The 9,596-nt window shown below is 58.6% G+C and overlaps 1 protein-coding gene across 1 annotated transcript in view; it reads left to right on the top strand.

The window, feature by feature from the left end:
• LPCAT1 (lysophosphatidylcholine acyltransferase 1) overlaps positions 1-9,596 on the top strand; it is a 73,876-nt gene that overhangs the window by 11,310 nt on the left and 52,970 nt on the right. The window lies entirely within an intron of this gene.

Here is a 9,596-nt window from a genome sequence, read left to right as displayed (position 1 = left end):
TGAGCGAGGTGAGCATGTGACGTCTCCACGTAGGGTGAGCGAGGTGAGCATGTGACGTCTCCACGTAGAGTGAGCGAGGCATGCAGGTGACGTCCCCACGTAGGGTGAGTGAGGCGAGCAGGTGACATCCCCACGTAGGGTGAGTGAGGCGAGCAGGCGACGTCCCCACGTAGGGTGAGCGAGGCGAGCAGGTGGTGTCCCCTGAGGGTTGGGGCCACGTGGTCTCTGATGCCACATCTGCTACAGGACCTAGGTAACGGGGACACACAAACAGCGGCTCGCCAGGGAGGCCAATCCCTCAGAGCCAACCGTGAGCCCAGGTGCAAGTAAGGAGCTGTGCGGTCGCAGCCGGAGGTGCTGTGTGTGGAGATCCACAGCGAGGCCTGCGTGGGCCTGAGCAAGTAACCGCAGTGACTCCCTGGGCTCTGCTTGCTAGAATATGGGGCCTCAGTGCCGTCTTAGGGGCCCAGGGTTTTCTCGGAGCCAGTGCCCCTCAGACGCTGGTGGGACGCCTCTCAGTAGGAACGTGTGCTCCGCCATGGCTGTTTCCAGAAAGCAGGACTAACCAGGGCATTCAGAAGCCATGGGAGACAGGCTTCACCCACGCCGCGGAGAGCGGCTTCGGCTCCAGAGACACCACATGCTCCTCCAGGCCCGCCTGCCGTCCAGGTCATGCTCCAGTGTCCCACAGATGCAGCACCGCCGCCCAGCTGGCATTGGTGTCACCCCGGGGTGCTACGTGCATGATGCCGTCCACTCCAAGTGACTACGCTGGTGCCAGCGGTCCCGGGGCCTTCCCTGTATCCCAGAAGCTGGCTCACGGGGGAGCTGGTTGGGTGTTGATGGGGGTTCTCCAGTCACAGGGTGTCATGGTTTAGGGCATGGCCAAGACCAGACTGGCTTTGATCCTGTTCAACACTGCAGCATCCTCGTAAGACGCCCGTGGACTGGAGTGGGTTGAAAATGGTAAATAGAGTGGTCTAGGGGAATCGCTGCGCTGTGGGACTGCGGGACCGATTTGCAAATTCAGAGGGAATCACTGAACACACTGTCATCTCGCAGGCGACAGCCTTGGGTAGGCGACGTGCCGAGGATTCTGTGAGGACGGTGGAGTAGAGATGACAGCAGCAGGAGGCGGTGTGGCTGGTTGAGGGTTTGAAAGGAAAAATAGTTCAGTTTTAGAAAAGCTATATTTAATTTTAGATTTGAGTGGGAGAGCGAAGAAGAAACAGCTTTATAAATAGCAGTCAGCATGGGCTCTGGGGGAGAGGGGTTTCTGCGGGGAGGCGCAGATCCTCCTGTAGTCGCACGGGGTGGGGTGAAAAGCTCCAGAGTGCGACCTCACCGAAATTTAAGGTCAAGGAGACAATGGGTGTTCACAGGGGTGAGAAAAAGAAAAGAAACCCAACGTAAATTTGGCAAAAGATGTATATACATTTATATAAATGAGCAAATTACGCAAACAGAAATGGGAATACCCGCTAAACATCAAACGTTCCTCCTGATGAAACTGTCCCCGTGATGTGGCCTGCGCTCCTGGCAGCCCTTCCCGCCTCCTGCAGGTCTCACCTGGGGTCTGTAGCGCCTGGGGTGTGGGCCGTGTCTGCAAAGGTAAGAACGGTTGTGTGTGGAGAGAGAGCCCACGGCAGGGGTTCACGATGCCAGTTTCTCACGTTTCGCGTCTGCGTTCAGTATCGTAACTATGAGAATTGATTGTGGGCGTGACCGCTGATTCCGTATTTGAATGCAGCGTTTGGTTAGGACCAGAAGGCATGTTACATGAATAAAGGTGTTTTGGTGACTGGGGAGACAGAAGAGGAGGGCGTTTCCTATCGCTGCCTTGCTTGGTGTGTGTCTGTGGGTGCTGGACGGGAGTGGGTGATTCCCGAAGCTCCCGCCAGCTCTCAGATGCTGAGGGCGGGCTGGTGGTGGTTGCTGGTGGAAGTGCCAGCTCCGTCCGGTGGGAGGCCTCAGAGAACTGCTGTGCTTTCAAAAGTTGTTCTTTCTCCAAAAGGAGAAAGCGAAGTAAAATTAGATGTACCTTTTTCCTCCTGCCCGTGTCGGGAGTGGCCCTAGGATCTGAAGTGCTCCCAGGTGGGTCTGCTGAAAGTCTGAAGGCTGTGTGGGGCCTGACACCGCCCAGGGTCCTTCGCTCGTTCCCGGTTTTTGGGCATTGTGTCTCATCTAAATCAGGTTACAAATAGCTTGCTTTCTATTAATTCCTAAGTAACAACAAGAGCAACCAAGATTGCTCCCTGAGCAGTGGGTCCTGCCCACCCCCACCAGCCTCAAAGTCTTCCAGTTTCTGCCTCTCGCCTCTTTAATCTGCTTCCGGAAGCCTGTGCCCCTGTCCTCAGGGCCTCTTGGGAGGATCTGGAGATGACTGAGGCCAGGCCCCCGGGGTAGCCTTCAAGGACTGCACAGCCCCAGAAGCTGCCGTTCCCTTCGCTTCTCGAGGAGCCCTGGCCTCCCCAGTGGGACTGCACTGTTCTCCAGCTGCCCTGCCAGATAGGGGTCGATGAAGGTTTGGGCCCCCTCTCCCCTGCAGGAGAGCCAGCCATCCTTAGTGGTCCCAGTTGCAGAAGGCTAGGAAGCTGTCTGAGGGAGTGGGTGCCGGGTTCATTTTGCAGGGGATACCCACGGGGGTTGGTGAGAGAGAAAGTGGGCCATAGGAATGGCGGTGCCCTGAGAAGGGAAGGCTGGAGCGGGGCCGGGTAGGGCTGGGTTTGGGACATCAGCTGGTGGGATGGTGGGTTGCCTGCGGGCCCTGCACACTGGAGGGGGCTGAGTAGCAGCTTGAGGGCATCAATGTGATGGTACTGGTCACTGCCCAGGGGCACGAGAGTGCACAGAGCGGAGGGGGTCCCAGGCCTGTGGATCCCCTGCCACCTACCCACCTCCCCCAGGGCGGCCCCTGCACTCCAGCCACCCTGCAGCTGTGGCTTGTGTGCTGACCTGCCGGCCACCTGGGAAGGCTGCCCTGCTGTCCCCCTCTGGCCTCAGTTTCCCCACTTGTACAAGGCTCCCACAGCGGGTGGGTGTTTTTGCTCTCTGGGGTTGGACAGGCTCCTGGGGCACACGGCCGCATCCCCTGGCAGGATTTTCTCTGCCTTTCCCTTGGCAAGTGAGGTGACCTTCTGGGTGACATGCAGGAAGTGTGGCCTGGCCTCTCCCATCTCTTCATCTCGCTCAGCAAATTCTAGCATGTCGTGTGCACTCCATTCTGGGTGTGGAGTTAACTGGTTTTGGGGCTGTCTATTAATGTGTTGTATTGTTCCTTAAACCACGTCCTTGGGTCTCACCGGCCTTTCCTTCTGTTCGGCACTGTCCGTGAGCAGCTCTGGCTGGCTGCCACCCACCGCTCTGGGTTTCTGCACTGGGTTGCAGGCTGGGGCCTCCGGGCCTCTGGTGCGTCCCCTCAGCATCTGAGGGTGGCCACGATGCCTCTGTGCCCTGGGCCGCATCGTGCCCTGGCCTGCAGTGTCCTCAGGGGTTGGGGGAGCCCACAGGTCAGGGCACCTGCTAGTTCCGGGCATGCTGGGCCCTGGTGCTGCCACCTGGAGGCCGGCTCGGCGGGCACTGGGCCTGGCAGCCTCTCACTGTGCTGTGCCTCTCCCCACCCAGGCCCCGCCTAATGCGTGACTTCACTCCCCAGTCACGCACGTCTGCGTGTTCCTCTGGGACTGGGAGCCTCGAAGATGCTTGGGTTGCCATTGAACGTTGACCCAGTGGCACAAGGCACCAGCCTGTGCTGCTTCTGACCTCAACTCAACCATCTCGGGATCCATCCCTGGTGCCCTGCGTGGCTCGGAGCTTCTCCCTCGACTGGCTCGAGGTGCTTGTTGCACAGGTGACCCCCGACTCACCTGTCCCTCATGGTACCCTGGGTAGCATCCTGTCCTGTTGCCACTAGTGATGAAATCCACAGCCTGGGGCCGCCTTCCCGATGGCCCAGCCCGTGTGCTCAGCTCCTGGGATGCCTGCTGCCAGCCTCAGCCAGGGCCTCCCTCCCCTCCAGCCCCTCTGAGGCACCTTGCTCTGAGTGGCACAGGTCGTACCTGGGCGCTCGGTGGAAAACCTGATGGAGAGAGGCGCCCCAAGAGGCGGTCTCCTGCTGAGCCCGGACATCACCAGCGTGGTGCCCTGGACGGGTCGTGACAGGAGGCCGGTGCCCGCCCTCCACACACCTGCTCTCCTCCTCTTTTGAGCCGATGGAATTTCTCAAAGGAGGGAGATGCAGAGCCTTCTCGGACATAGGAGTGCCTCCCAGGGCTCCCCGAAAGGGTGGGCGCTCCCAGTCTGTCCAGCCCAGCACAGGTTAATTTGGCAGCAAGGTGTTTTACCAGAATCTTTGTTTCACCTTCCCCAGAGCCCACCTTTCCCAGTTCCCACTGAGCACCTCCCTCCCTCCCTGGCTATGGAGCACCTGGACTCCCAGGTCGTGTGCTGTGGGATAAGGGGCATCAGCCCTGACCCATAGGGCTCCCAGGAGCAGCCTGCAGCCCCCACCCCTGTGCCTCCCTTCCCTTCTGCTTCACTTTAGAGGAGCGTCTTTCCTCCGCATCTCCGGGTCTGTGCTTTTGGTGCCCTCCGGAGATGGGGTAGACTGAACACTCCCCCTGTGAACACAGTCTCCCTCTGTTTCTGTGAACAAATCAGAAGCGTCTGAGAAGCAAAGACAGCCCAGAATGTGGCTGTGGAAGCAGCCCCTGGACGGCAGGCGCCCGTGTGTGCTGGCGCTCGCCCTCTCACCGTGGGAGGAGTGAACATTCTTTCGTGGATTTGCAAGTGCACTGTCACATATCCTGTGGAGTCGGGATAATTTTTTCTCCAGAATTAAAGCAGCAATGTTGGGATGCATCTTCAGGAGGGAGGATTCCTGTGAGCTGCCTCCACTGCGCTAACCGTAGAGCTAGGGAGTAGCTGGCACTGAGCATCTGCCCCGGCTGCCTGTGCGGGGTGACGCAGCCCCGTGTCCTTCGAGTCTCCAGGCCCCGTCCTTTGGGCAGTCTCCCCTCTACCCCTGCCTTGTTGCAGGTGCATTTGAGCCCCTCACTGACTGGAGCACTGCAGTGTGACATCCCCAACACGCGGGCTCGGAGGGGCCGCAGCATCACTGCGCCTGGTGGGCTGCACCAGCTCCTCTGCCGGGCACCACGATGGTGTGAGTGCACACGAGAGGGACCACATGTTCTCTGGAGACCGTCGTGTCTTTGGGTTCAGCACTGATTGTGAAACGCCGGGCGATGCTGGGGCCTGGGGCTGCTTTTGGCCCTGGTGGCCTTGGCAGAGACGAGGGAGGGGTTTGCCAGCTGCCTGACATCAGAGAGCCTGGGCCTGGGCATTGTGACCACCGGTGCCTTCCCTCAGAGACTTCCAGAGAGTTCCAGGCCAACATTAGGATGGCCTTGTTTACATTTAAACCAAGAGTCATCACTTTTATACTTTTTGTCATGGGAAACTTCAAACATAGGTCAAATGTCTTTCTCAGCTCAGGCTTCCCTAATAAAATGCCTCAGACAGGGCTTAAACCACAGACACTGTTCTCTCACCATCCTGGAGGCTGGAGTCCGAGACCGAGGCGCAGCAGGGCTGGTTCTTCCTGAGGCCTCTCCTGGGCTTGCAGACGGCGCCTTCTCCCTGCGTCCTCACAAGGCTGTCCCTCCGTGGGTGTCTGTGTCCTCATCTCCTCTTCTTATAAGGACACCAGGCAGATTGGCTCAGGGCCCCCAGATGACCTCAGTCTACCTTCATCACCTCTGTAAAGGCCACATCTCCACACAGTCACGCTCTGGAGCCCTGGGGGTCAGAACATCAACAGGAATTGGGGAAGGGGGGCAAAATTCAACCCAGAACACCAAAGCAGTGATAATACGGTGGGCTTGGGACCTGCCCCCAGCCTGGAGAATGACGGTGTGTGGTCAGGCCGGCGTCACGTGCACTCCCCCTGCGCCTGCCCTGCTTGGTGCGGCTGCTGTCACGAAGGACCACAGACGAGGTGGCTCCTAAACAGCAGACATGGATTTCTCACCGTTCTGGAGGCTGAAGTCCAAGATGCCGGCAGATTCGATGTCTGCCAAGGACCCCCTCCGGGGGGGCACCTCTGTGTCCCCACAAGGTGGAGGGGTGAGCGAGCTCCCTCGGGCCTCTGGTGTGTGTGGATCAGGAGGGTCCTCCAGCTCCTCCTTGTTTGCTGCAATGGTTTGGGGCTGTTTTGTGGAGTTCTGTGTTTTGTGGAGTTCTCTGCATTTTCTGATTGATTGCATGTCCTTGTTTTCACTGGGGTTTTCTGGAAGCTGCTGGTTGCATCTAGACCCAGAGGGGGTCAGTTCCCACCGGTCTGCTGTGCTCCTGCATCAGGCTCGGTTGGCTGCTGCTGGGCCCCTGCCACGTGAGTGTGTGTGAGCTGGGAAGGCCTCGAGCCAGCCCTCAGGACGTGAGCCTCTGTCAGCTTCCTTGATGTGGGCTGCACCATGCTCCTGGGACTGTAGGCATGAGCCCCCGCGCCAGGCCCCTGCCAGCTTCCCCAATGTGGGCTGCGCCGTGCTGTCCCATCTTCCTTTCTGCATTTCCCGCCCGTGACCTGGAGTAGGCCTGGCTGAGGACCCCTGGGCCTTCTGCTGGGAAGTAGTGTTTGGCGGCCGCAGTCTGCACCAAAGCTCTCCATGCCTGTGGGCAGGTCACTGCCTGGATGCCTTCGTCTATCGTAGCCAACTTTCAGATAGGTCAGACTTCAGACAAAGTTCCTCATAGGATTATGCTATAAACCCTCATTTATGGCTGACACACAGGGTGACCATATTGCTTCCTCCAACTGGCGTTTCTCAGGGTGATCAGGGTCCTATGGTGACAGCCGGTCCACAGCCATCAGCAGCTTGTCTTAGGAGGGTCAGGTTGCAGGTCTTAGCATCTGCAGGTGTCCACAGTGTCCTCCCCAGTTAGCTGCCGCGTGGAGGCCTGACCTGTGGTGACCCGGAGCGTGGTCCATCTTCTCCTGTCTGAGTCCCTCCGCCTTCCACCCTCTGGCCACACTGCCTGGAGGCTGCTCCGGCTCCCCACGGCTGCCCGCCTTGTCCATGCGACAGCCTGCTTATCCCTGTCCATGACTTGCAGTGTTGTCTTGGGCCGCACACTGCCTCTGCTGCCTCTGGTGAAGGTGCCAAGGGGGCCTCTGTGGGAGCCTCTGAGCCAGGGTGCTGGACCTTGCTTAGGTGAGGAGAACAGACACCTGCCCTCTCTGCCATGTGTCCCTGTGGCTTCAGTTCGGAAAACGCACGCCTGCTCTCTGTGGACACTGCAGAGCTGCCTCGGGAAGGAATGGCTGTGCCCAGTGCCTCCTCTTTAGCGACCTGAGCTTGAGTCTCCAGCAATGCTGCCTGGGAGACCGCATGGCCAGGCCCCTTTCCTTAAAGGGCTATTGTTCTGGGAGTTTCAGGTCTAGCCAGGATTTTCTAAGAATTTCTTTGCCTACCCAGCACCTCCCTTGGCCACCCCCGCCAGTGCTGAGGGCTTGGCTGCCGCAGCTGCCCTAGCCAGCTTCTCTCTCTGCAGCTCTGCCATTCTGGCATCTCCCAGGGGGGCCAGAGTCCATCCAGACCCATCTGCACCAGGGCGTGGGGGCATGAGGAATGGAAGGATCCCAGTGGGTGGACCTGAGGCTGGATGGGGGGGTGAGGCCTGTGGAGGAGGGTGGGCAGAAGGTGCTGGAGCATAGAAGCTTCTGGAAGGAGCCACAGCAGTCTCCCAAGCCCTATTCTCCTTGGCGAGGGCTCTGGGCTCCTGTGGGTGGGCCGAGCCTGGCAGAGAAAGAGCGCACAGGCCCAGAGCTGGGTGAAGTGAAGGCAGAGCGGTGGAGATGCCAGGGCTCTTCACCAGGAGCACTGCTCCTCCTCCTACCTGGGGCTCCCAGAGGCCCCCTCTCCAAGCAGTTTTCATAGCACTGCAGAGCAGAGCCGCACCCTCCCCATCTCCCGGAAGCCTGGGGAGCTCCTCCCTGGCCGTGTTCCCACTCCACCCTCCACTCATCAGCCCTGTTTGGTGAGGGTCAGCAATTGCAATTGTGGCCCACAGGCCCCTCTCCTTGCTGCCGCTAAGCCCAGAAGCGCAGGCTGCATTCCCTGATGCACCACGAGCAGGCGCAAGGATGCATGGGCTGAGGGTCACGTGGTCACGCAGTCTTCTGGGACGCCAACAGGAGCAGGTGCACTGATGGGTGGGGAGGGTCACGTGGTCAGGCATTCTTTCCCATGCAGGAAGGAGCCGGCGCAGACGGTCACTTGTTCACGCAGTCTTCCCCGTGCACTAAGGAGCAGGTGCATGGATGCATGGATGTGTGGGGCGAGGGTCAGGTGGTCATGCAGTCTAACCCGTGCACGAAGGAGCAGGTGCAGGGATGCATAAGTTGAGGCTCGGGTGGTCTCCCTGTCTCCCCTATGTGCGCAGGAGCAGGCGCAGGGGTGCGTGGGCCTAGGGTCACGTGGTCGTACAGTGCGTCCCCCCACTGGGTGGCCCAGCGAACCCCATGTGCTAAGGAACCAGCAGCTTGACTACCCTGGATGCAGGCAGGGCCTCCCCAGCCAGGGCTCATTCATGCCCCGTGTTGTTTGGGGATGGGCGCTGCTCCCCCAGCCCCAGAGCCTTTTCCAGTGGGGGTCCCATATGGAATGGCCTGGCCGGCAGTGCTGTTTCAGGAACGCCAGAGGTGGAGTGAAGCAGGCTGTGGGATTACAGATGTGAGCCACCATGCCCGGCCCAGCTGTCGGCTTTAACAGCAGAGCCAGGCTTGTGTACCCCGGAGTGGCCTCTTCCCAGCCAGTGGCCCTGGAGCCCCAGGACCGGGCGGGCTGAAGGCCGAGGCTACGGTCTCCTCCACTGTGCTCTCCTCCACTGCAACAAAATATGAAACAGTACGCAGCAGATGGGAATGGATGAACTATTTAAAACTAAATTTTACAAATAAAGGGAAAGGCTGCCCCTTAGATTTGTGGGATTAAATCGAGGTGGTCCTTAGGGGAAGCTGTGATCTAAATGTGAATATCAGGAAATAAGGTATTTCTGAAAATAACGACGTGGGCTTTTCCCTCAAGAAGTTGAAAAGAACATTTGACTAAATTCAAAGCAGAAGAAAGAGGAACTCATAAGAGCCAAAGTTAATATGATTAGGTCCCAAAAGAGAGAATGAACAAATCTGAAATGGTTCTGTAAGCAGATGGATAAAAGAGAAAAATATCTGGCGACATGGGTTTAGAAGTTTTGGCAGGTACAGATGACATTAGAAATGGAGCCAGAGGCCGGGCGTGGTGGCTCAAGCCTGTAATCCCAGCACTTTGGGAGGCCGAGACGGACGGATCACGAGGTCAGGAGATCAAGACCATCCTGGCTAACTCAGTGAAACCCCCGTCTCTACTAAAAATACAAAAAAACTAGCCGGGCGAGGTGGCGGGTGCCTGTAGTCCCAGCTACTTGGGAGGCTGAGGCAGGAGAATGACGTGAACCCGGGAGGCGGAGCTTGCAGTGAGCTGAGATCCGGCCACTGTACTCCAGCCTGGGCGACAGAGCAAGACTCCATCTCAAAAAAAAAAAAAAAAAAAAAAAAA

The sequence above is a fragment of the Piliocolobus tephrosceles genome, chromosome 4 (assembly GCF_002776525.5).
Source record: "Piliocolobus tephrosceles isolate RC106 chromosome 4, ASM277652v3, whole genome shotgun sequence".
In the NCBI taxonomy this organism is placed as follows: domain Eukaryota; kingdom Metazoa; phylum Chordata; class Mammalia; order Primates; family Cercopithecidae; genus Piliocolobus; species Piliocolobus tephrosceles.
Note: the sequence above shows the minus strand (reverse complement) of the source record. Positions and strands in the feature narration are given on the sequence as shown.